Source organism: Netta rufina (assembly GCF_964035555.1).
Source record: "Netta rufina genome assembly, chromosome: 5".
Lineage (NCBI taxonomy): Eukaryota > Metazoa > Chordata > Aves > Anseriformes > Anatidae > Netta > Netta rufina.
In genome coordinates this window covers 63,664,144-63,691,873 of record NC_140128.1, presented here as the reverse complement: position 1 = coordinate 63,691,873, position 27,730 = coordinate 63,664,144, and the positions used below count along the sequence as shown (strand labels likewise).

At 44.9% G+C, this 27,730-nt stretch overlaps 1 protein-coding gene across 2 annotated transcripts in view; it reads right to left on the bottom strand.

Annotated features, from left to right (window-relative positions):
• Positions 1-27,730, bottom strand: part of MDGA2 (MAM domain containing glycosylphosphatidylinositol anchor 2) — a gene marked incomplete at both ends in the record, with an annotated part of 324,685 nt that overhangs the window by 71,410 nt on the left and 225,545 nt on the right. The gene's annotated exons all lie outside the window — the stretch shown is intronic.

Genomic DNA, 27,730 nt, shown 5'->3' with positions numbered 1-27,730 from the left:
ACTAAACACCTCGACTCGGTGGAGGCAAAGTGCACAAGGCAACACCTGCCCTGGCATTAGGTTCAGGGCAGCAATTCTGCGTTCAGTGGCGGATCCAACTTTGCAGTGAGAGCAGAGGGATCTGAAGCAGCTCAGTTCCCCAGCAGCTGCCTTCAGGCTTCAGCAGATCTATATAATCACACGGTTAGCTCTGCTATCCACTCGGGTGGTAGGTTTGATGTTCCAGTAAGCACAGAACAGGTCATCTTCCCATGACTTCAATTAAACTGCATTTTAAATAATATAGATTTGTGGTTACAAACTGACAGACTTTTGATTCTAGCAAAATACACAATAAATAAAATATAGACGCTATACAGTGTATGAAAAAACCTAACTTCACCATCTCATTTATCTTTTGACAACTTAATCATTGCAAAGAAGAAGGGCAGCCTGCAGAGAACGATGTTGGCATGGTGTGGAGGTCTCACCCTGCTAGGCAGCCGACCTGCAGCACAAGCACTTCTCTCACTCCCCCTCCTCAGAGGGAGAGGGGAGAGAACTAGAAAGAAAAAGGCTCATGGGCTGAGACAAGGATAATTAAATTAGAGGGAAAAGAAAGAAAAAAAAAAAGCAAAGGCAAGGTGAGCCCCATCCCAGCCACAGGCAGCACACACAGCTAATTCGCACAGGTAATGTGTGTGGGAAGCGTGCTCCCGTCTCCCATTGTGCACTCAATTGGGTGCACACAGTGACACAAAGTTTGGTCTCTAAAAACACTGCCCACTTATTAGCCCATGAGAAAAAAATAATCATGAAAGCTTCCTGTGCCAGTGAAATACATGAGATCTTTGCATCCGTGTTAAAAGGTGTGTCTTACAGGCAGAAAATGTAAAATGCCCAGTGAGCTGCAAGAGAAGGATCTGCACAGAGTTCACGCGGCGCTCCCTTCAGAAAGAGCTCTCACAGTTATCGCTTCAAGAGCATCTTGTCCTTAGGTCCTTCATTGATCGGTATCTCCATCAGAGATACCACTAACCTTCAGACTCCTGATGTTTAATTCCCTACATAATGGAAGCTGTAAACAGATTCCCTCAGCTCCTGTAATTTAGAAACCGCACTTGCACGTGTAATGAGCACGCTGCTCATCACCTCTCACTTACAGAAGACATCCAGATGAACACAGAATACTTGAGATTAAGGTAAACTTTGGAGGCAGTGTTGCTCAGAGCTCGTGATATCCAGCTACCATATTTGTAGCTTATCACAATAATTATAATTTATTTTGTAACATAATCTAAGATGACTGTGGAGTGACTGGGAGAGCACTACCACAATTTTGGACCAAGGCGAGCAGAGAGGCACAAGTGGTGAACAGCATCAGAGACAGGACACAGAGCTTGGTGGTGAGGGTGATGCAGTGGCAGACTAACAGCCCTGAGGACAATTACCCCTGATTCAATCTCCAAAAACTCCCAACTGATGAAGAAGACAGTGATACGGAAACTGCCAGTCCCAAATCCCGTCGATCCCAGCCTGACCCTTCTTGTGGTTTTATGTGGTCAGCTCACGTGGTAAACTCCATGTCAGACCAAATATCATGTGGGTGGGGATAATTTTTAGGCCAGATCCTTAGCTGGCACGTGGGCTGCGGTACAGCTACAGATAACAGCAAAAAACAGACCAGAAATTCTAACTCTTCAGTACTGCAAGCCTTCTTTCCATTGGTAATATCCTCCAATTTTGTCTCATCAGAAAATTTCATCAGCACGTGACTATTCTTTGTGCCCAGGTACAGAATAAAGAATACAAAAAGAGATCGATTCGTGAGACATTCCCCTAGCCTCTCTCTGCAGCCTGACATCTGCCATTTCAACACGACCCAATAGTGTCTTCATCTGCCCTCACTTTACAATTCCTCCACCTTATCCAGCTTCACTAATAGTTTCCCAAGGCAGCCGCTTTGCAGGGAATTGTTGGCTTAAAGATAAGAGCTATTTTACAGAAATAAGATGTGCCAGATCTCAGCTTTCTTACAAAGGAGAGCTATTCAGCTAATCAAGCCGAACCTGCCTTTCATGGACTCTCCCTCGATTTTCCTCTAACCGCCCTGCCTTACAATTGGTTATTCTTGCCAAATATCTTCTAGATCTTGATATTTTACAGATGCCAGAAAAATTACTACTCAAATTCCCCAATATTTACTATAGCCCAGTCCCTTCCCCTCCTGGAGAATTAGGCTCTCCACGTTTTCTTCCTGCTTCAGTGGTGATAACGCTGATTTCCATACCCATAATCTCTTCAGCCCTATTACCTTTACTCCCAAAGCCAACATAATATTCTTTTAGAAGCAGGTAAAATGTTCACCACGTTCAAGCCAGACACAGATTATCCTATAAATAAATACAACATAGTGGTCAAACAGTCTCTGATCAAAGAACTGCCTCGGCATCCTCTGCTGATCCCAGGGAGGAGGCAGAGCACAGCCAGCACCGGGGAGCTCGGGGTCAGGAACTTTCTGAAAGTTGTGTGTCTATTAAGTAGCTTTTAATGAATGACTTTGCTATCATTTTCTCCTATTGCTTTTGGAACCTCTTTCGTGTTTGAACATTCAAACCTTGTCTACAATTCATAATAATGTCATCTCTTTTCATTTGTTTTGCTATTTCCATTCGATGCACCCTATTCGGTGAACAATAATTCTGTTCATGGCAGCTCTGCTTTAATGACTTCTGTCGTATTGGTATTCAGTCCTCTCCTTCTTTCTCCCCTGCTTTATTTACTCATAAGATACTTTAGCCTTATAAAAAGCTTTTAAATAAAACTTTCTGCTGCCTTTAAGGTCAAAGTAGTCTTTAAACCACAGACTCTCCATCTATTCATGAGCAGATGACATCCAGTGACAGAAAAAGAAAATTAACTTTGGTTGCTCATTTCAGAGTTACACTTTTACAGGTAATAACTTTAATGGAAAAGGAAAGGAAGGATAAAAACTACAATATACGATAGTAGGCAGTGCTACCAGTTTATTTTTTTATTATTATTTTTGGTTGTTTTACAAGATCGTGACTTCACAGCTAGCGAAGGTGGGAGCATCATGGGCATTTCTCCTGAGAATAATGATACTCAGAAGGAAACTTAGTGCGTAGCTGTTTGGAACTTGTGTGTGTTTAATTCATTTGCATTAGCTCTTCCCCAAGGCTTCGGCAATTTGATTTAATTTACTTTGCCATACTTATTTCTATCTTTCATAATTCCAGTATTAGTTTTTGAAAAATATATGGAAAATCCGCAAAGGGAGCACGCTTCATTCTCTTAAACAATTATCTTTGGGAAGCAAACAGTCTGAAGTTAAAACAGGCTTTGTATGAAAGTTTAATGAATTTTTCAGCCCAAGTACTTTCATGCTGTAAGGATTACAAAATGGAAAATGAAGTCTCCCCAGCTATGAAGGGAAGTGACGGCAAGGGTGCTTGTTTGTCTCATGCTCTGTGTGGTGGGGATCATATCATGGTCTTTACAGCAAGATGTGTTAAAAAAAGAAAAGGTGCCATTCGGTGAATTTATTTAGATGGCATGACCTTGAGCAGAGACTTCACCTGCTGGTTTCATTTCTCCAATTTGTATTCTAGCCTAAGCAAGCAAATTAATTTGTCTCTCTCTCTGAACTCTAGGAACAGGAATAAATAAAACCTGATGCCTCTGTTTCAGTTCCTGTCGCTTTGGTGGCCCCTTTTTATTTAACTCACCCACTAGCAATGCTATCCCAGCAATGATGTCTGTCCGCTACAGAGAAGGAACAACCTTTACATGCTCTTGGGGTAGGATTTGTGCCAGAGGAAACAAGACCAGAAAATGAGAAATCAGCTCAGGTAGCACCATCTTATCCCAGGGCATGAAATCTTCACCTGGCCTTGTGTTGTGGGCATGAGAGCCCAGCTCTGCAAGGTGCCAGCGGTGATGGGCGACCACTGGAGCAGGGACACGAAGCAGGGGCAGACACAGGGAAGCGATGTGGGGGCACATCTGGGTGGGCTGTTCCCAAGACAGACACTTCTTGCTGGAGTCCTCAAACACAGATAGTGAGGCCGGAAAAGCCTCTGTGATCCCTGTCATGTCTTTTATTACACAGCGACAAAACAAATACACCCAAAGACAAGTTATCTGCCTTTTTTAGCCTCTGCATAGAAGCACGCTGCTGGGACTGAGCTTTTTCCGTGGCTCACAATTTCCTGCAACAGCAGTAACCAGGCTTCATCACCGCTTCTTTTACAATAACAGGGTTTCATATACCAGATCCGCAGCTTTTGAGTATTTATTTGGATCTGGGTAAAAAGTAAACATTCTGCTGAAAAGAAAAAGCCGGCATGTTTTGATTAAGATGAGCAGCTTTCAAGTAAACGCGTGCACTGCTCGTGTCCTTCCTCACCCCACAGACCAGCCCGGCCCAGCCTGGGAACGGGGCTGGAGCAGGCTGCAGCCACCGCGCACTTACAACGCCAGTGGACCTGCGACGATTTAAGCAAGTGCCGCCTCCAATATCTGATTGAAACATATTGTAAATTACTTCATCGCCTGAGGGGTGTGCGCTGCAAAGTCAGAGCCATTCCGGCTTAAAAAGCCAGCCTTTTTTCTTCCCTTTTCTTTTATTTTTCTTCAGCTACTGAGGGCATGCTTGCCGGTGAGGGAAAGTTACTTGCGAGGATTTGTATCGCACCTAGTAATGAAGGCTGGACTAAGCAGTCAATTTTTTTAATTTTATTTTGTGTCTACGCCCGTGCCTCTGATATATTATTCCCAGGCTCTAAAGATTACTCTCAGGAAAAGCCTGTGATATTTCTTTCACTTCCAACAGAGGCAGCACTCTGTTTTCTGGGCATGGCAGCAAGTCTTCTACAGATTACACCGTAGATGTTGCACATGATGCTGTTTGCAATGGGGCTTGAGTGCTTTTATACCAAACACTGATTCATTAAAATATGCGTAAATACATCAGCATGAGATGCATGGAAGCCTGCTAGCTGCAATGTGCTTGTATGGACCAACAGAGTCAATGCATCATATATAATGCCTAGTCAAATATTTTAATGGGGTTTACCTTTCTCCTGTACCATTAATTCTGAACCTGAGCAGAAAATAAGTCGGTGTGCCCGTGGTAGATGTACAGCTCTGCAGACTGCCCTGGCTTGGCTGCACAGAGAAGCTGGAGGCTCCATGGACTTGGTGCTAAGGCTCGAGAGTGCTGGGAACTCAGCTGTGTCCTGGTTTGTTGCGTATGTGAAGGTGGAGCCCCTTTGGTGCAGCAGGTTTAAGATGAGTAACAGGAACTATTTCTCTAGGCAAAGCTCTGCAGTCATCCGGGCAGCTCGCTGCCACGTTTTGCACTGGAGTTAAAGGCAGGGATGCAGCCAGAGCAGGATCCGACCCCGGCAGGGCCGATACGCCTACAAGTGGCTGCTGGAGCTGGTGGAGGGAACACAGCCTCCAGCAGATCGCTGGATGCTGAGCCATGCTGGGGAGAGATCGCTCTATTCATCTGCACTGCAGGGCTCATTACGATGCTGGCAAAGCCTTGCACAATTTCCACCCCTCCGCAGTCGTTATTCCCACGTCTCTCCATCCTCCAGCTGTTCTTTCTGGGCGCCTCTAGCTGTTCGGGGGATTATTTTCATATGCAATTGAAAGCTAAAACGAAATGGCGCTTTAAGCTTTCCAGGTCCCGACTTGGTTTTATTTAACAGGGTAGGAAACAAAACAACACCGAGAAATAAATTCAGATCAGCTTCCTGGCTGCCGTGGAGGAGCCACCAGCCTGATAGCAAGGGCTGGGGAGCAAACCCGCTCTGGCAGTGCTCCCTTTTGGGGGATTTGGATGAATGCTCAGCTGGGACCACTGAATGGCTCTCAACCTGACTCTGCTAAACCAGACTGCCCACCGGACTCCCTGGGGGCAAAGGACACGCCACACAGCATGGCTGGGAGCTGATGGCCACAGCACCACCCCTCCTGCCTGCCCTGCAAACACCAACCCCCTGGTGAAACCACTGAGCACCCCATGAAAACACAAACACCTCAATGAAACCATCAACCCCTCAATGAAACCACCAACCCCCTGGTGAAACCACCAACTCCCTGGTGAAACCACTGAGTCCCCAGGCCCTGAGCCCCTCTCCTGGGAAGCAGGGGACTGAGCAGCTCCTCCACCTGCCCATCAGCTCTGCTGGGAGCCTCCACAGTGCTGCCTTTGCCTTGGTGCCTGCAAGGATCACCTAAGTCAGAGCCCTTGGTGCCTGCCCTGCCAGCCCTCAGCCCTTCTGACACCCAGGTTTGCTGCCCTGCTGGTGTGGGCTGTGCTGAGCACCCCGCACCCATCTGTCCTGTGCCTTGCTCCTCTTGTGGTGCTGCCAATGTGGGGCAGGAGGAACGAAGGATAATTATCCACTTGCAGTGGTCGGTCCTTTCTCAGTCACATACAAAAATGTTCTCAGATATGAGAGCGGTGGAAGCACTGTGCAAGACTAGACAGGTAAATTATTCAGCCTTTATAACTCCTGAATGATTTACAGCCGCTGTTATCCCTTTACACAGGCAGGGCATGATCTCCATGAAAATGCCTCCAACAACTTCCAGAAGCAGCTGAATAATGGAGCATCTCAAACCCAGCATGTAACTTTTTTAAGCTAAACCAACACTGTATTTTTCTGGATAGATAAAAATCAAATATGAGCCATTTGAAAAAATAACAATCATCCCTAGGAACAATAAATAGTGGTACAGCTTAAAGCAAACCAGTGTGGGGCTTGGTGGCAGAACTGAGATTACTTGACATAATATTCCATTTATTCCCACACAGACCTGCAGAAAGCTAATGCATTAAATAAATGAAGAAATAAAGCGTAGGCTCGGTTTTGTGCAGATGAGAGATCCTAAAAATGTTGAAGGGTTGGGCAAAAAAGAATCATGAATATACTTATTGGATTCAATGGAAAACTTCTCACAATGCTCGTCTGACAGATCTGGGTCTGTCCATTAGCCAGACAGAAAATTCAAATGGATTTGACCAGAATTAATATTTCTGGTGTATATACTAGAGTCTAACCTGTGGTTTTACTTAGCTCCTGAGGTTCAATGTGGAGGTGGCTGAGTGAAACCTAATGGCCAGGGCACCGAGAAGATCAGATGGCCAGAGAGCTTTAGGACACGTGTGTACAAAATGGTTGTGATCCCTGTGAAAATGACAACAGCAATTTTCCAGCTGAAGCTGGGAGATGGCTATTACAACCTTGGGTAATGGATTTAATTCAGTGAAATGAAAATGTTATGTTTGGAAAAAATCATTTGCACTCCTACATGTGAATTAAACCAGAATTACAAAACCAGCCCGAAGGCGTGCGTTCCCAAACCAGCCCTGGGCACAGACGATGACCTGTGGCATGCCAAGGAAACCACTGTCTGCAAGGAAATTTGCTTTTCCGCTGTGACACCACCAAAGTTTTCTGAATCGTTTGGACCAAGGGATGAGCACCATCCCTCAGCATGCTCTCGCAGGAGTGGTGCTAGGGCTGGGAGGTGGCTGCTGGGCACCCCTGCTGCTCCTTATGTATTTTTCCCATATGCAAGTATGGGAAAAGACCACTGGATTGCAGCCAGAACGGGCACAGGCACCGTCACATTTCAGTACTGAGCATGGCCCACAGCAGTGGCCAAGCCCTGGCCAGGCCCTTGCTGACCTGGCTTTGTTTGAAGCAAAACCCAGCTGGCAACACACCGTGCTCACCGTTGGCACCTGCCACAGCCCGGGTTTCCAGAGGGGCTCATTAGACTCCCCTGCTTCGGGCAGACAATTATTTTTTCCTGGGACCACTGCAGTCATGCAGAACAGTGGTAATTGAGAGACATTCAGGTTGGAAATGAGGAGACATTTCTGCTCAGAAGGAACAGCCAGGCATTGGGACGGGTTGCCCAGGGAGGTGGTGGAGTCACCGTCCCTGGGGGTGTTGAAGGAGAGGTTGGACGTGGTGCTTGGGGACGTGGTTTAGTGGTGACATTGGTGGCAGGGGGATGGTTGGACCAGATGATCTTGGAGGGCTTTTCCAACCTTAGCGATTCTGTGACTCAGTTCTATGATTCCATGAGGTGTCTTTCTGAATCACATTTTTGATAGTCAGAGCTAATTAGGATAGGCAGCATCTTCCCTACACCAACAAACCCCTGGGGAAAACAACAACAAAAAACAAACACAAAACCCACCCACTGCATCAGAGATGATAGAAGATGGTCAGCTGAAGATCTGACTGAGAACTCTTGCTTAATTTCTGTCTTTGCACCAGAAATCCTTTTGAGGCTCTTTTCAGAGAACCCTTTCTTGTTGTGAGACTAATAGAAATATATTTTAAAAAATATTTATTTAAAAAGGAAAAGGAAAAGGAAAAGGAAAAGGAAAAGGAAAAGGAAAAGGAAAAGGAAAAGGAAAAGGAAAAGGAAAAGGAAAAGGAAAAGGAAAAGGAAAAGGAAAAGGAAAAGGAAAAGGAAAAGGAAAGATCTTTGTCAGTGGTAGAACTACTTCAGGAACATTTTCTTTACAAGAAAATCTGACCAATAGCTGAAAATAGGAATATTTGAAAATAAATAAATCAACATTCAAACTCTGAAAAATTAATATAGGTATTAAAAAGCTAAGGAGATAACCAGAATCCTACTGACATCCTACCCCCTTGGCTATGAGTGCACCAAGCCCCATGCTGACCGTGGCAGCAATCCCGCTGTGCTGCTGGGTCCATCTCCCCAGGTGGCCACATCCAGCACCGTGTCTCTGCCTCGGCTACGTTCACGTTGCCAGCTCTTAGGGGCAGGACCTGCTCCATGGAGTAACACGGCTGTCATGGCACCACCACAGCAGTGATCCCAGCTACCCAATAACGTGCTCATAAATGACATATGGCAGCACTAACAAGTGCAAAAATATGTTCCTCCGAGCCTGGCTACACCCTGTGCTTCCAGATTCAGCTTATAAATTGCAATTCCTTCGGAAAGAGGAGAACAGGAGAGGTGCATCTGAGCATGCACAGATTGTGTGAGCCAGGAGGAGGAAGCTGAAGATTGCATTGCAGCCACCAAGTTAATTGGATCTATTTATTTTAGGCTATACTGCCAGATTTATCAGCCCTACCCTTGTACAAAGGGTCAGACAAATAAAAATCTACTTGCATTTTCTAGCTTTTCTTTTTTTTTTTAATAGCTTTTTGTCCTAATGCAGCTGAACTTCTGCAGAGGACACTTTAATTGACAGATAGGTTAAGCCTTTGAGCAAATGCCTTTCAGCAGCTCTGGAGACAGAGAGGCCCATTCGGTATTTCCTCGCTGTGAAGGAGGCCAGGGATGGGCCATGCTTGGCCCAAGGTACAGTTTGGGGGGGGATGCAATGAGTCCCTCCAGGTTCCTACGTATTTAATTACAAAACGATGGCAATTCATTAAAGAGATGAAACATTTCGAGTAGAAAAATCATCTTTGTGGGAAAAAAACATATCAAAATGGGAGAACTTCTGAATGTAACTCCTTCCAGAGAAACTCCGCTGCACACATCACCTGTCTTTTTTTTTTTTTTTTTTGTATTTATTGTAAAATTGATGTTCTATAGCAGTTTCAATCGCTAGTGGTCAACAAAAAACTCCCTTCAACACATCTGAATGGAAAGCTGACTTTCCCTAAAGATTTATTTTCCATCAAACTGTTATTTTCTACTTAGCCAAGATCAGCCAAAGCTCATCAGTTTTTAATTAGTCTTCAGCTGATCTTAGTAAAACCAATAGTGGTTTTCTTTGGAAAAAAAGAAATCGAATACTTGAATGCTGCTGTGGAGGAGGTCTAACAACAGATGCTCACAGCAAAAAACGTGCAGTTTTTGTGCTCCTGGCCACCTACCAGTATAAATCAGACAACGCCCCTCGAGCTGGTTTTCTGCAAGAGCTGGAGAGGTGGCAGGAGGCACAAAGCACTGGCAGGCACCACTCCAGGTGCTTTCCATACACCTTTTACCGTACTAAAACTGAGCATGGTGTGGAAGCTACACTGCTACCAGGATCACAGGGAACTTGTCTGACATCCTAGAGGATGTAACAGGGTAAAATCAGCAAGAAGAAGGACCTCCGACATTTCCCATGCTTGTCCTGACTTCCAGCCAGTGTGCTGGAGGAGGTATCTCATGGGGGATGTCACGCCCAACAGCACAACTGAGTTTGAGGTGTTAGTGAGCCATGACTCCCCCAAAGCATCTGGAAACCCTAAAACAAGCTTCAAGGAGGTGCTGGATGGAAAGCAATTGTGCTGCAGCACTTCTGAGTCACACAGGCTTGGGAGCAGTATTTGTTGCAGGGCTCTAAGGAGCAGGGAGGCTGAGACCCTACTCTGTGATGGGGGATCCAAAGGATAGGGACAGACAGGGTGAAAAAACAAAGGAGGGCCGAGGTCTTCCACTGGGTTGTGACAGAGGTGGGAGAGCCCAAACCCATGTCTTGCCACGCTGGGTAATATATCGGTACAGAAACATGTGTGGATGAGTCTGGCCAGCTCCTCTCAGCATCGGGAGACGTGAGCTCACCTCCTGGGTGCAGACAGCAGCTGCATGATGTCAGGAGATGACACCAGTGGCTTTCCCTTCCTGGCACGCAGGGCTGTGCACCTCACCTCACCTCGCCTGCAGCAGCAGATCGGCTCTCACTCCTCACCATGCAGGGGGCAGCGGGGGGCACACAGCTTCAGGTGGAGTCTGCAGCTTTCCAGCTAATCTAAATTTCAGGTCTAATGAGGGCTGAATTTCATATTAGGTGGACTTGGAGTTAGGCAGATTTTGCTGTATTTTTTTTCTTTCTTTCCTTCATTTTATTTTATTTTATTTTATTTTATTTTATTTTATTTTATTTTATTTTATTTTTATTTTATTTTTTTTTTTGCACTGGCTGCAGCAGTGCACGTTAGCGGGTGTTTTGCAGGAGGATTTACATTCGTGGAAGCCTCCCCATCACTCACAAGAATTTGACAAATCTGATTTTGTGGTTCCAATTGCATCTGTTGGTTGCAGACAGTGGCTGGGATTTTCCTGGCTGCTGCCTCTGTCCTGGTTTGGCTCCCTGACAGGACGATACATTTTCAGAGCGAGCAGCAAGGATCACGCAGCGGCGCTGAGTTTTACAGGATTCAATATTTGTGATACACGTGGAACTTTTGCAAGTGAAAAATATTCAAATGAGTAAACAAACAAGAAATAACTTAGGAGTTAAGCTGTAACATTAATCTGCCCACATATCTGCAAATCATTATTTGCTTTATTTGACTAGCTCTCGCAAGAATAGGATTGCTGAATAACGATGAGTTTCTGTAAAAAGCCAAGAAGCTGGTACAATCCACAGCCTTTCAACAAAGCCTACTCTGCTGATGATCTTTTATGGGCTGTGCTGCTATTCATTATATTTTAGGAAGTAAAAATGGTAATGTCTGAAAAAATAAATCTTGAATGATACCAGAGCAACCCTTTGCATTTTAAAGATTTCACGAAGGAAGCATCTAGCAGGGGCCCTGCACCTGCACTAAGAGGCACGGGCTCCAGGATTTCTTTAGCAACACCACCACTTCCCTCCTCCGCACACATGCAGGTTAGGTCACCGACTGAAGGAATTTTATTTCATTTGCCAAGTCAACTCAGAATACAAGCGGAGATCTCCCTAAGCCACATGTGCTTGCCTTGCCTCGGTGCTGTGTGCAGGCAAGTCCTGGCACCAGAATTTCTCCTGCCCCTCCCCGGGACCAAGGACGTCTCTGGAGAGCAGGTGCCAGCACTGCTGGCCCCTCTGGCTTTGCAGAGAACTGGCAAGTGACAAGAGATGGAAAGGGAATGGCTCTGTGCTCACTGGGGAGCATTTTTAAGCTTTTAAGTTACTGTACACAAACAAAATCTGCCAGCTTTGCAGGCAGGTCTGCACTGTGTTTAGCTTTGCCAGCCATGCGCTTGGTCTCCAAGTGTTTTATGGACCCATAAAAGACACTGCAATCCCACCACAACGCGGCGGTGCCAAACAGAAGCTGGATGGCACCGTTTCACCAGGCCGTGGTGCTGGGCAGGCTGCAGGCACTGGGAGCTGAGTGCCCCTGGAGCTGCTCCACAGCTTCGGACACGTGGCTTAGAAGTGCGGGCACAGCTTGTGAAAAAAAAACTGCACCGAAGACCTGTCAGACCCCAGAAAACTCATTTTAAGTTCAGATGTGAGGGAAAGATGCCCCCATCTGCCTCTTGTTCTCCACGGAGCAGACTTCTACAGGTACCAAAGGGCTGACGTGCATGGAGATGAACTCGAAGCCAGGCCTAAAAGGGTCCCACCATAACCTAAATGGGTCCCACCATAAGCTAAAAGGGTCTCGTCACATCTCCTTCCGCCAGACCCACACTACCCAAAGGGTTGCTGATAAAACCATCCCCTTCCCTGCCACTCAAACGATGTGGTGTCCCCGTTCACATCTCTTCACAGCCTCCCAGATATTTAAGCGGTGAATGCAAGCTCCTTGGCTGGAGAGAAACTTGAGATTCAGCGTGACTTTAGAGCAAATGGCAACCTAACGCCCTGATCAGACACAGGAACTGTTACTATCATGTCAGCAGCAGCCCCATGGCCTCTCTCCATTCCCTGCACTCTCTGCCTGTTTCCCTGGCTCAGCAAGATGTGCTGTTCCCTTCATTAGGAGCAACTTTCTCCTCAGAGCTCCAAAAAAAAGATATGCTCCTACTTTCATGGTAGGCATTATAGGTCTGCCATGGTAAGTGGCATTAAAATGAGCAAATCTGGTCAAGATGAGGGAGGATGACAATGGTACACGATGTAAATACTAATGACGTATAGGGAAGAGCAGCCCTGCTAGGTGGTGTTCTCCTGTTCATGCTATTAGCCCCCAAATAACCAGGCACTGATAACAGGCACCATTAAATGGGGCAGGAGGAGAAATGCTTCAGTAGAAGACTCAGGCGACAAAATACTAAGCAAATAGACACCCTCTTTTAAACCACATTTCTGCAGAAAGGTCATTTCCTGGTGATTAAGTCTTTTCACGAAAGAAGAAAGATCTTACAGTTCTTGCAACAAAACCAGGCTCCTACCAGAACCTACAGCCTTCGGAAACCCTTCTTCCTAGTACTGAACCTAAATTATGAAGATGCTTCATTACAGCACCCAGAGTGGGATCAGCGCTCCTTACTGAACACAGCCTGGCCAAAACCACTGGCTTCAAATGACACGGCTAAGGTGATTCCTGCTTGTGCAGCGAGTTCTTGCTGCTCCCCTCAGAGGACCACAAAATGAACTCCCTGTGGATGCGGAAAACTGTGCTTCTTTATTAGCCTCATTATGTAAGCAAAAGTAAATTAAAAGCAGAAAGCCATTCTCCCAGCAGAACAGATTGCCTTTGGTAGATAAAGATAAAGCTCGTAGCGCAAAGCAAGAAATGCCAACAAATTCTCCAAAAAGCCTCGGGATGGCAAGGCTCAGATTGCTGTCCTGACACACACCTCCTTGTTCAACTACATCGGTGTTAAGGCTGCCCTGTCTCTGTCACAGCACCCAGCACCCCCTTCCCATGGCAGACACCCCCTGCCCACCCATCTCCAGCAGTGCCGGAGCCTCATGGGTGGGCACAGGGCACCCCGACCCTCTGCAGGGACCACGGGGTGCACAGCATGGCCTGCGTGCCCCAACACCTCCTTTCTTTCTCTCTCTCTCATACCAAACAGGTGCCTTTGCTTTGTGGTCTCTCCAGCTTGGTGAGCACACCCTGACCTTGCTGCTTGCCTTACTGAAGGCCTGAAGTCTGGGGGGTTGCTCAGGGCCAGGAGCAGCAGCTCCAGCAGAAAAAAAATAGCAAAGGACCCAGAAATGGAGTAGGAAAAACGGCTCCTGCACTCTGGATAAGTCTCAAAACCATAAAGGTGCCCATGAGAGGTTCTGAGTTACCCTGGACTCAAATACTGGAAGAATGGCTGGGGTTCAGGGACGTTAGGGCGATGAGCAAAGCCCCCAAGTTTCAGTGCAACCCGCTAGCCACAGGCTTATTTCATGCATAGCAGAACGGTGTTTAAAACAAGATTTGCCAAGTGAACTTTTATAAAGATAGCAATGAAGTTTTTTTCTAGCCTTAACAATCTCTGAATATAAATTCGTCCCCTTGGAAGTCTCATCCCATTTCAGAACTATTATTCTCACAGGAGCTATATTTAAGCACTGCCATTGCTCAGCAAAAGCCAGCAGCGCTTCAGCATTTTGCACCAGCTGAGGAAAAGCTCCATTAATTCAAATTTGGTTTGAGTTTACTACAAATTCAATGCAGCTTTAATACAAGACCTTAATGCATTTCAACAAGTGCATTTTGAAAAGTGTCTTGCACTTGGCTTTTGGATAAAAGTAAAAGAAGATTTAAAAGGTCAAGTAAGACAAGTAAATAGCATCAATTCCAGACTTTTGTGGCTTTAAACAAAAGTTAAGTTCTGCCATTGTCCTTCAAGCACTGGCACACAAATAAAAGTTCGGCACTAAAGCAGCAAATCATTCACAACAACATGTACTTTATAATGAAATCTTACAGAGCAATTTGCTAGTAATTTATGTCATGTAGCAGCCAGAACCAACCACTTATGTTTAATTTCCAACAAATTAGAATTGTCCAGGGTAGTAATTCTACCTGTGAAGTGATTCCTTTTAATGTAATACATGTGTGTAGGCAGAAACATGCAGACATTGGAATCCGGTTCCTACAGAAACCCCGTGGTAGCAGTAGGGTTTTTATTTGTGTCTGCGCTAATAGATCCTCTTCAGTGAATGAAGATATGCAAATTTTTATCATTGTGAAGATACATTACAAGAATTAAAGCGTGATCCCTGCATGAAAATTAAATGGGGTATAAAAATAGCTGCGACGGGTTCTTTCTAATGACTTCTATGACAGATGTAGTCATGATTAATGACGATGCAATAATGCCTGAGCTGAACTTAATCACTAACACATCAGTTAATATTGACAAAGAGGAAATGAATGATACAGAGGCATCTACACCCAGAATCCCAGGAACGGGGCGAATATTACCGAATATTACCTGCTTTGCCAGGCTGAGCCCAGAGGTGGTCTGGCAGCCGTGGGGCTGAATCCCCCCTGGCTGCGCGGGCGCTGGGTGGGAGCCCTGCTGGGTTCCCCCTCACAAGGCTCGGCCCCAGCAGCTTCTGAGTCACTCGTGGCTAACAAATCAGCACATCTGCTGCCTGTGTGGGGGTGAATAGAGGCATGAAACATACTGGGAGCCAGCCCTCGAGTCTACAAACTGTCAGGGTACAGTTTGAGGTCTATGGTGTCTATCAGCAGAAGGGACGATCTGAAGTAGCTGCTGTGGCCCCGTGCCTCTGACAGGCTCCGGAATTTAACTCCAGCGTTTCTGTGTCAGATCCACAGCCCAGTGCTGCGCCGGAAGATACAGACTTTTTCAGAAGACATCCCAGCTCAATATAGACATTTCTGGCAATGAATCCAGCTCCATAAGCATAGCTCAGTTGCCCAAGTGATTCAAAAAATTCATTTCATTTTGAGATCTTCTACTTGCTTTTGGAAATTGACCACTCAAAAGTTTACATATCCAACTAATTCATGAATTTTATTTTCTTGACTAAATTAAATAGAATGAGCTACTCAAGTCTCCCATGGCAGGGCACTTTTCCCAGCTCCTGAACAGAAAGCAGAGATCCCTGCAGGTTGCACACCCTAACACTGCGTACCACTGTAGTCCCCAATGTCGCCCCACAGGGCTGATGGATGCACCTGGACTGCGAAGAGATGTCACCAAGGGTGCAGTACGTGGGCTGATTACAATTAACTTCCATGTATAATAGTACTAGAGCCTGAACGGTTTAACCTGTGACTGGGAAGGACACGAACCTTGCCTTGTTAAAAAGGCCACATCACACAATGATTACATGAATATTAAACAACCAAGCAGTCCTGGCTGGCCTGCTCTAACACTGGTGATAAAGCTGCTCCAGTGAACGCTTCTGTGTGCCTCTGGAAGCTGCAGGTCACACTGAGAAAGGAGACATCTTCATGGGCAAGCAGTTTGGGGGCTCCCAGCACAGCAGGGAGCAGCTGGGGATAGAGGTAGTAGGAGGAGAGAGGTGAGCACAGCACTGAGGGCAGCACCAGCATCACCAGCCGGCATGGCTCCTGCTGCCCACGTGCTTAAAAGGCTGTTAAAAACGTGGAGAGTCTGAGCAAGAGGCAAGAAAATCTGATGGAGAGAAAATGGTTTACCAAGGAGAGAGCCAAAGGGTTTGCTCTGTTTAAGTTCTTGAAAAAAAGATAAAGAAGTGATGGGGTCACAAAGTATAAACACACCCACAGTGTGAAAATGCTGCGTCCTACAAGGGCACTCAAATACACAGCAAAGGAAGAGATGTGCACAGGGCAGATATGCAGATGGGAAATTCAAGGCAGGCAGAAGAAACAGATTTTAACAGAAAGACCAAAACATAACAAAATGCCTAGCAAAGAAAGGGAGCGATGGATTCGCTGTTCCTTGTTACCATCAGGCTGAGTTATTGACGGCCGGCATTGACACAAACAGGCGGCGACATCCAGGCCAGCAGTGCACGGGAGCCCTGACAAAATGATTTAACTGTGCACTTTGCACACCGTGCCTCGTTCCTCTGCCTGCTCACACGGATCTTTGCAATTTTTCCAGCTGGAGGCAGGGGAGGCGCAGCCCAGCAGAGGCAGCCAGCAGCAGGCCCAGGTCCCACAGCCACGGCGATGGCACCATGCACACCCAGCGCCGAGGCACAGCCACGCTGTGTGCAGCAGGAGCACCCCAGCCGTGCTGCTGCCTCACCGGCACTCCACAAATACAAAATGCAACCGGGATAAATCTGAAGACACAGCAGGAGAGGAGGCAGAGAGCGGACACACCAAGCGAGGAGCGGAGTACATCCATAAACACCTGGGGGAGGTTTCCGCACAATGGGTGGCAATAAAAAGCATTTTTTACCTGGACAGGGGAGGTAAATAGATGTTCCTGGTAGAGCAGAGAATATAGAAATGCGAACATAAAACAAGTGTATGGACTTATAAAAACTTTTTTTTTTTTTTTTTTTTTTTTTTTTTTGTACTGCTGCTCTAGACAGTGTTTGCAGCAACCTTTTTTTGGCTTGAAACAGGTATCAGTTTCTTCACCAAAGCATTTTATTTCTCTTGTGAATAAGGTCACTTTATAATCAAATAGGGTTTTCTTTTGTTGAACTGTAGCAAAGAATTACCCATAAGCAAGCAAATGTATTTATTTATGCGCCAGGGCCGGCTCTGTCCTTGGGAGCCTTTGGGCCATTTCACGGGTGAAGCTCCCAGCATTAGGGCACATTATGCTGGCACCTTTGGGCCAGGTTTGGCTTTCATCTCCTTTAGAGGCTGGGACATATAACAAACAGAGACTGAACCGTGCTGAAGCTGACTAAACTGGCCCTGCTCCTTAAGCAGCTGAGGTCAATGCTTTTAAATTCTGGGGTCAGGAATTCAAACCCTGGAGCCGTCTGAGCCTGGGACACGGTTACAGACAGTGAAAATGAGAGGGAATGGGCCCTGAACTAGAGGACAAATCGTCTTTCAGGTTGCAAAGACAACGTCTGGAAAGCTTAAGAGAAAATATAAGAAAATAAGTAGGTGAGAGATTAGTGCCAGAAGAGAACAGCTCAGGGATACTCCTGTAGGATGGGTTCAGAAAAGGAATTCATTAGAGCAGAGCCTTATTTAATAAAGAAAGCCGAATCTCAGCCAAGGCTGCCACTTCTCCGTTGGACCATTCCTCATGGCCAACAAAGAAAGCAAGAGGAGGAGAATAAGCCCTCAGCAACACGAGCAGGACAAGGTGCCCTCAGCTGAGGCAGAATGACTGGTTTTGGGTGTGTTTACTCCGTTTGAATTGTTTGCCCTCCGTTTTGTAAATCTGAGATGGTGGCACACAAATTGGAATAGGTGGAGAAATAATGTGTTTGGTGCCTATAGCTCATGGGAGAGCAGCTTAAATCTGATCTCTGCAATCCTGCTGTGGGAATTGCTCTGCTGAGCCCTGAAGATATTTAACTGCAGCAGCATATCTTAGGGACAAGGCGAATGAATCACTTTCCCACACGCTGGTGGAACAAAATTCCTTGAGAATTGGCCAGGGGCACCCTGCACACCCTCTGTTTCTCACTTGCAAGAGCACAACTCCCATCCCTACTTCCCAGCTTTGTATTTGTGACTTTCACAGTTAGAAACAGTCATTTATACCTGGGTGAAAATGCCAACCACCTAGAGCTCACTACACTCTATCGCATCAACGTATTGTGAAAGACAGATCAAAATCATCATGTTAAGCAGGGAGAGAGACAAGGGTCTATCATGTAAATGGCTAAAGAACCTCAGCAAATACCCCAATATATTTTGACCTGCCTGTTCCAGGGTGCTTTGGTGACCCCTTCACCTCTTGCCATGTTCAGAGTACTTGGGTTGTGCTAATCATAGCATGTACTATGTGCTGATGGTCTCAGCCTCTTCCTGTCATGCCACCCGACTCTGCATTAAACAACAGGTTAGTTCCTGCTACACAGACTTACATTGTAGACTGATGTTTAGGGTGGCTCCCCAAAATGTACCCTACATGTGTTGCAGCAGTTGTACAGGAGGTATTCATATAGTGAAGCACTTCAGAAGAAGACATAGCAAACCTCTTTCACTCCTGCAAAAGAACCCCAGATCCCAGCTGCTTTGTTGATCACACTTGTTCCTGAAGGTATGTGATCGGTGAAAATCCTTGGACACAAGAGGAAACGCCATTGCAAATGAAGGCGTCAGACATAGTTTTATAGGATGAAAAGGAAAATCACTTCCTCCCACAAGCATACAGATTTAGTTCAGATTTATTTTATTTGTATTTTTATTTATTTTTATTTTTATTTTTATTTTTATTTTTTACTGAGGCAAACTGTTTGGTGTCTTCACTGGAAATTCAGGATTCATTTCTATTTCCAGCCTGAAGAGAGTATCGACATTTACAATTTTCTTCCAGATGTAGCTAAACATCTGCCTCCCCCACCCAAACCCTCCATTCAGTGCTACCTGGATAATTCCTGCCTACATTGCTCCAGCATCACACTGGACAAGCGACTGAAAAATAAACATGTCTGAGAATCAAGAAGAGCAGCATGGTGCCTGCAGCAGGGATCTGTAGGGTATTATGGGATATACCAGACCAACCCCCAGGGAACAGTGGAGACTGCTCGAAACGGCAGCGTACGGGGGCATGGCAGCAAGCTCTGGACAGGAGACATGGAGAGCACCTCCTGCAGCAAGGGCCAAAGCAGCCCAGCAGATGTTTCTAATTGTGGTCTCACACATCAGTGCTAAAGCCTATCCTCTGCACGGCAGGGTCTGTCCTCAGTCCAGCAAAACCATCAGCTCACGTGCTGGTTTCCTTCCCTGCTGCTCTACAGACCTGGCAGATGGATACCAAAGTGCCTCGGCAGTTGCTTGCTAACAGCCCAGAATACTGATGTGCTGGAAAAAAGAACGAGCACCAGGGACAAGATGGGCTGAAGTCATTTCCCAGCTTGAAAGTAAATGGATGCTGTCCTCCCCATCACACACTGTACCTTACATCTGACTGCCAATGTTTGCCTCCTTCCATCCTTTAGGAAAGCCACGCATGTTTTGTGTACTAACAGAGTATCAGACTACCAGGAGTTATACTACTTTTGTAATTAAACTGTTTCTCTCAACTCTTTTCACCTCCTCTGGAAGACACAGAACAGGTCTGGATGGCTCAGTGTGCATGATGTGGCCTTCCGGGGAGAGGAGGTAGCACGAGAAATGCTTCTCTGTTGGGCAATGTAGAGGAAAGAATTGCCCTTAAGCCGACTGTTAAACTTGTTCAGTTCTTGCAAGTGCCATGAAAAATACTAATTTATGCATTTGTTTTAGAACGTGAATATGTGTTGTGGTAAACCAGATTACGGCTCCAGGATGGGCTGCAATCAGTAACTGCATAAAAACTTGATGGTGGGGGTTCAAGAGGACAGGAACTCTCATACTTTTAATTCAGCTATCTTGCTTTCATGCTTTCATGCTTCTTTCTTTCTTTCCTTTCTACCTGCCTACACCTTGCTTGTTGTTCTGCTCAGTTCCCAGCCAGAGACTTTCTCATGTAGGCTCATAACTGCTCATTTTTTGTTGTCAAGACCAAAAGTCCATGTCCCAGCTCACCAAGACAGACCAGAGCTACAGCTCGTACTCCATGCACAGCCCAGCTTTCACCTCTGCTGCTCTCCTGACCCTCCATTTCCCAACCGCAGCTCCTCAGTCCCACGGCATCTATGGGGACACAAAGGCTGGGTGAACCCCGTCACTGCACTGCCCCTGCTCCTCCCCGCACGGTTGGGTTTGGTTCACATGGAGCAGTTCGGTTATCTCCGTACTCCCAGAATGCCCCCACTAATTAATTCTTACCATAGTGGCATCCTCAAAGCAATTTCTTGATGTAATTGCATTTTCTTAAGGACAAAGACAACTTTGTGACACCACTCAGGCAGCTTTTGGAGAGGCTGCTGTGCAGGCTGCTGTGCCCGGCAGATAGCACCGAATTAATGGGCCTGCCCAGCAGACAACAGCTCCTGACCAGAAAAAAAATGCCGTGTTTTGGGGCTGGTCTTTACTCTATGTCAGAATGAAAATCACTGGAGAATGGTTGCCTTTTAACATTTTTAAGATTTTAATGCCCTAGGGAAACACAAATAAGCAACAAGTTTGATCCCCAAAGCTTTAAGAACATTTTAATACTTATATGCTAATTCAGAGCAAAATCTAGGCATTTATTTCTGAAATTTTGGTTTAGAAGATGTCAGTCACTTGTTTCCACCTCCAGCCATTTGGGTTTGAATATCAATTTTGTTTTGAAAGGATCTTATCAAAACGACCATTTTGGCTCAGGCACTGCCTGGAAGCACACACCAGGAGTGGAAACGCCCAGGTTCTGCAGGCTGCTGGGCTTGGATCTTATCCTAGGAGTTTCTGCTTGTTCCTGCTTGTATAAACACTCATATATACAAGTGTATAACTTGTATAAACAGCTGTCAGGAAATGTGCCCTAGTAACAAGGACTTTAGCATGAGCAAATCCTTTCTCTGAACTCTGTAATACACAGACTTAAAAATATTAGTCTCCGACCATTAGCCCATGGCTTGGGATGGGTCTTCCTGGAAGAGTATTGAAAAACAGTAACAACAACAGCACAAAACCACAATAAAGCAAAACAAAGCCAGCACAGAAATCAGTTTCTAAAGCTTCTGTGACACTTTAATCCACAGACAGTGTCTGCTTTGTTAAGATAGCTCGCTGAAAACATCATATTAGATCATCTAATGAGCTGGGGGCTATGACAGCTCCGCTGGTGATTTTGAACATACCATAATTCAATTGAGAACGAAAAAACAATGGGCACTGCAGAAAATGTATCTGCTGCCCCCTCTACTGAAATGTGCAGCTCCCTAAAAATAAAACACAGCAAATGCAGGCACAGTACATACACTGGGTATTCCTAAAAACCTGCAGTATCCATTACAGATCACTTCTACCAAGAGGAAAATAAGTCAGTCCTGAGTGGTATATCTAGCAGGTTTGCCCAACAAAGAGCCATTTGCTGGATTTGGGTCATTGCTGTTGACCTGTGTATTTACTTTGGAACATACAGACACCAGAGAAAGCACCAATACAACAACAAAACTCCCAAAGTTTTCCTTTCCATTATTCACCTCAGGGATTCAAAGGGGAATAAACTATTTCAAATGAAGAAACATTGACAGAGTCCCACTGATGGAGGCAGCAAGGCTCACTGGGGGCAGCAACGTGATGTAACAGCCCCAACAGAGATGAGCTGGTGATCCCAACATGGACAGCAAACTTCAGCCACAGCTGGTCCTGCAGCCCCCGGTCTCCCAGGGGGCTGGGTATGACCATCCCCAGTCCCTCACGTGCAGGTCTGAGCCTACCAAGTCTGTCCCACATCAGATCCAAAAGAAACCAAGCTGAATAAATTGTGTAGGCTAAAATTTATGCATGTCGGTGCCTACTGTATCTCTGATTCAAAGATGGATTGAAAAATGGGCTTCAAACAATTCCGCACATTTATTTTTAAAAATCCTTTGCCTTAGCCTGCTCCCTGAAGGTAGGATTGTTAAAAGCAATCAGTCTCAGGCTCTGCCTTCCCTCCTGTGAGAGACCAGGGGGACCCATTCTTCCTTCCCCCACAGATCCCGTATCCGTTTCACCCCATTTCTGCACATGTGCAAATGCTGGCAGATATTTACCACTGCATTAATTTTTGGTGATGGTATGGTGAACCCTTTGGGTTAGCTTATTTGGTTGTTCCCCATGATGAAAAATGCCCTCCCTGGCACTCCCTCCCTGGAGACCCCAAAAAAGACACAGTAGCTGCGATGCTGCCAAAGCACAGCATGATCAGCCCAAACCCCAGCACCTAACACAGGAGGTAGCAGGAGGGCTGAGCCCTCCCTCCACCTGCTGGCAACCCCTGAGCAAGCCCCAAATGAGCAATGAGCCCAAAAGCTCCTAAAAAGCACTAAGCACACAATATCCCACGTCTTAAACGAGGCTGAGGCCAAATGATCTGCACTTTAATGGCCGGCATTAAAACAGACACTTGCTCTGAAATGAAACCACTGTGAGAAGATCTGCACTAATATAACAGCACGAGAACATATTTTTAAGAGTTCATTTGTATTTTCCTAGGGATGATTGCTGTGAATAATTTAATCCCCATCGGGAAGACTGCTAATAAGACACTGCCTATTGAAGGAAATGGGCTCTGCTTGTGAAACTTGGGCTAGGATTTGTATTCAGATTCAATTTTGAATAAATAAGTACATGCACAAATAAATAAACAAATGCATAAATAAAGAATATAGCCTCTGTTTCTGAGGCTGTGTTTTGGGCAGACAGATTTGTCTCGTGTCCAGCAATTTTATGCAGAAGGGAATAAAGTCCAACAGTTAATTGTTTTCTTCCTCCCCTAGGATTCCATAAAATTTTACGTTATTTCTTCCAAGTTTTTTTTTTTTTTTTTTTTTTCCCAATGTTTTACACATAATTACCTTTTTGTTTTCAGTAAATCTATATATTGATATTCTCTTTCTTCCAGCTGTTTCTTCTACTGTTCTAGTTCATCTAGCCTCTCAACCAATTTTATCAAGCTCTGTTTTATCTCCAAAATTGAATTCTCAAGGTTATTGAAGAAATATGTTATTCTCCGTTTTCATTTCCTTTCTGAACTCCGCTAGGGCTTGTGTTAGATGTATACTGGAGCTCTGCATAGTTAGTAGCATTGCTGGGTTTATTCTGCCTCATTGCTATGAAAAATGTAGTGGCATGTCCTTCCTGAATGCCTTGTGGTTTCTTTCTTTCTTCTACCACTTCACTTCATAGATATTGTCTCTCTTTCCCACTAGGTATGGGTTAGTCAAATGAGTCAATTACGCAGATACGGACTAAATTCCGTGATTTGTAACTCGTAAGTCACATCTCAAAATGATAAAGGATCTGGAGGACAAGACGTATGAGGAGCGGCTGAGGTCCCCGGGTTTGCTCAGCCCCAAGCAGAGCAGGCCGAGGGGAGGCCTCATGGCGGCCTGCAGCTCCCTCACAGGGAGCGGAGGGGCAGGCGCTGAGCTCTGCTCTCTGGGGACAGCGACAGGACCCGAGGGAACGGCATGGAGCTGGGACAGGGCAGGGTCAGGCAGGGGGTTAGGGAAAGGGTCTGCACCCAGAGGTGGTTGGGCACTGGGACAGGCTGCCCAGGGACGTGGGCACTGCACCGAGCCTGACAGAGGTCAAGAAGGGTTTGTACAACCCTCTCAGAAACGTAGTCTGTGTGGAGCCAGGAGTTGGATTTGATGATCTTTGTGGGTCCCTTCCAATTCAGGAATTCCAGTATTCTGTGATCCTACGATTCTATGATTTTATATGCATTTTGTAATGCACGGATATGTTGCACAACTGGAGAAGCAAAGCAGGAGGAACCATGTTTTTGGTACTGCTGATCTCTTCTGTAGGAAGCCCTGTTTTCTTGCGGTGTTTGCATACACCAACAGTAGTCCTTTCTGACTGTAACAACTTGTGAGACTTTCACAAATAGGTGCTGCATGCAGGAACACGTTGTTTGACTAATCCACTGCCCAGCTATCATGGTCAGCTAGGTACAAACCCTCCGATAAATCTCACTCCTATCATTATTAAAAGCCTTCATGCATTTGATCGATAGGTAGACCTTTATCTTCTTGCATCAACAGTGGATTTTATAGCTTTAAGCATTTATTTTCCGTTTCTGTCAGCCCCACTATCTACATTCACAGTGCAATTGCATCTCTTGGTATTTCCTGACAAATTATTTTAGTCTTGTCCTGTAACATCAAGTCCTCCTTTGCACATGTTCCATTTCAAGTCCAATCATCACAAACATACACTCAAACACACGGATGAGGTCTTGACGCTGTCTTACAGAAAGGATCAGAGAGATGTTTCTCTTTCCATTGGGTATATACCTGCCAGCACATCCTAGGATCGTGTTTCCATGCTAGCAAGACTTTGGTGATCTCTGGATTAACTACTGCAGTCCGTCAAACCCTTCTCTATGTCCATTCCAAACACTAACAAACAACCAATGTAAGCAGTGCCTCTGTCTTGGTCTCCAAGAACAGTAACTTTCATTTTAACCTACAAAACTTTCTTGCATTTCTGAAATCACCAAGGTCCTTTCTATGTGATAACTTTATTTTCCTCCTCATGAACAATACCTCCCAGGCAGAATTCTGTTAACGGAGAATGATGCAAGTTTGCCATTTGTCTACTGCTGGGCATTGATCAAATTTACTTTTGAGAATGAGAAATAAAAGCCCAGACAAAGTGCAAGAGTGGTGCAGATAAATTGCTTCTGGCTACCACAGGACAGCTTCAGTGAGTACCTGGAAATGCCCTGTGGCATGTGGACCTTACTGCATGGCTCCAGCAATATCCATCAAAACATGCCCATCTTTTATGCCATCCCCATCACTGAGACGTTAAACATCATTGTCCCCAGGGCTGCTTTCTGAGGAGCTCCTCCCTTCAGAGTAATATTTCGCTATCAAACACTATCCGTTGCTGTTTCTCTCTGAGCCAGTCACTTTAGTCACCTGTTAGACATAACTGAAATCACAGTTTCCAATACATAAAACAGTTTTGCAGAGTTAATGCAAATGGATATTGCACAACTCCCTTGCCTCAAAATTCAGTTATTCTACCATCTCTTCTTACATTAATATTCGTCAAACCATTGTCACAGTTTACCCCACTTTTCCTTTAACTTCCTCACTCAAGTTAGATTTTCCTTTGAAAGTTTTGCATAAACTCGAGGTTAGGCATGCAAACCTGTTTTTACTTGGATCATATTCATTTTACTTAATCTTTAATATAGTGACTACCTTTGCCATTTTCTGCTTCTGACTCAGTCAGAAGTTAGAAAACTTTGCTGCAGGACCTGAGACCTCATGAATCAGTTCTTGCAGAATTCTGGACACCCCAAACCCCCATCCAAGCAAAATTCAACTCCAAAACTGAGGCTTTGTGAGTTGTATTCTGGTAATTTCTGCTTTCACATCCTTACTGACCTTACTCATCTGATTTTTCCTTCCTGAGACAGCTTTACCCAATACTGAAGACCATTTCCAAGTATTGACTTACATTTGGACACAACAATAATTTTGGAAACACAAAGGTTACACCACCAGCTCATACACTTAGCTCATCTGCATTACAGTGGAAGGGCTAACTAAGCTCCTCCACACCCCCTGAGAATTCGACTTTGGCCTAAAAATAACCCCCTGATGAAGCAAGTCACTGCAAAAGCAGCAGCACTAATGAACTCTGCTTCTCTTGCACTTTCTTCTCTCTTCTCTATAGATTCTCTGATGCCCAATGTAGTTTCTGCACTGGTTTTCAAATGGGGACAGAGATGAAGTCTCTGTATTCTGTATGTCCAATTATTTTAATGTAATGTGTTTGCTTCAGCTTTTTGTTTCTCTGTCACTAGCAATAAGTTAGTTAAAATTACCTACCAGACATGGAAAGGTTTTATATAGAGAGAAAAATAAGTATAACAATAGCATCCAGATATACAGCAGCCAGAAACAGAACAGACTGTATATATATAAAGAACCATAGAACGGTTCAATCATAGATTCTATGATCTATAATATATATAAATACTTTTTTCCACTTTTTTGTTTTGTTTGTTTTTTACAAGACAAAATCAGACTGCATATGTGTCAGTCATAAGGAAATTACAGAAAGTGTTTTTTCAAATGCAAACAGAGACAGGTAGTTGGGCATTTTCCTACCTCCTATAATGCCAACAGCATCAACCTCTCCATGCCAGCTCAGTGTGCCAAACGCACTCACCCTGGACTGTAATGCGTGGCACAGCACCCAGGCCAAGTACACGTGGATATGGCCTTGGGTATGCCACATGATAAAAGATGCTATTTTTTGCTGTGAGAACACGCGTGCGTTGGCATACTGAGATCTTTGAGATGGTTGGGAACAAGCAACATTTTTTAGCTAGATGCAATCAGCAAGCATACATTGTTGAATTCTAGTTTGACAGGAACTGATTACATATCAGACATGGATAATTTCTTCTTTCCTTTTTTTTTTTTTTTTTTTTTTTTTTTTTTTCCCTGAGAAACCCTTCTTGATTTGAAAAGAAAATCAAGAAGGCCCTTAGAGTATCCATAAACTGCTAATTCCCTCTTTTAACAAAAGGAAAAAAAAAATCAACTATCAAAATTTCTTTTCAAGGAGGCATTTTGAAGGACCAGTCCCAGAATAAGTGATATTCTAAGGGCCACAAAGTTTTGAGATGGGTCATGGCAATCATCCTGAATAATACATCTGGGAGACATAAACTGCTAATTACCAATTTTCAGAAACAAAGCTGTCTGAGCTCCTGTGAAGGAGCTTGAATAGAGGATTAGTGAGATATGACTGGATATGTATGGATATGTTCTGTGTAACTGTCTGACATGGCATGAATGGCAGAACCAGGGAAGATGTTTCTCATTTATTTATTTGTAACATTTAACATGAATGCTCCTATTCTGGTTGGCTTTTTCACTGTCAGGATGTCTACATGCTGCCTACACACTGTAACACATCGATGCTTTGATCCACGATCAAATTCTCATGGGTTAGACCAAGTGTGTCAAAGAGAAAAGATGAATATTAGCAATGAAAGGATCTTAGGCTCAGAGCTCCATGAGGTTCAGCGACTGCTAGCTGCATGCAAGAGAATCACTTCAAAGGAGAGGGCCAACAACCTTTCTCAAAACTTTTCATCTCATAACTGACATGTCCTGACAGCATGCAGAACCAAAAAAAGATGAGACTGCTTTTGCTACTGGTTCTACACTTCATTTTTTTTTTTGACCAACAAATTTCATCTGGTTAAATACAAGTGTGACAGCAAATTGGATGTTTGGATGGATCCAAAATTGTGATATCAGAAATTACCAAACCAAGTAATATTTTGAAGAGAATCACAGATCTGATCATACCTTGTTTAATTAATATCCAAGTCAGAAGTCTAGCAAGGATTCAGA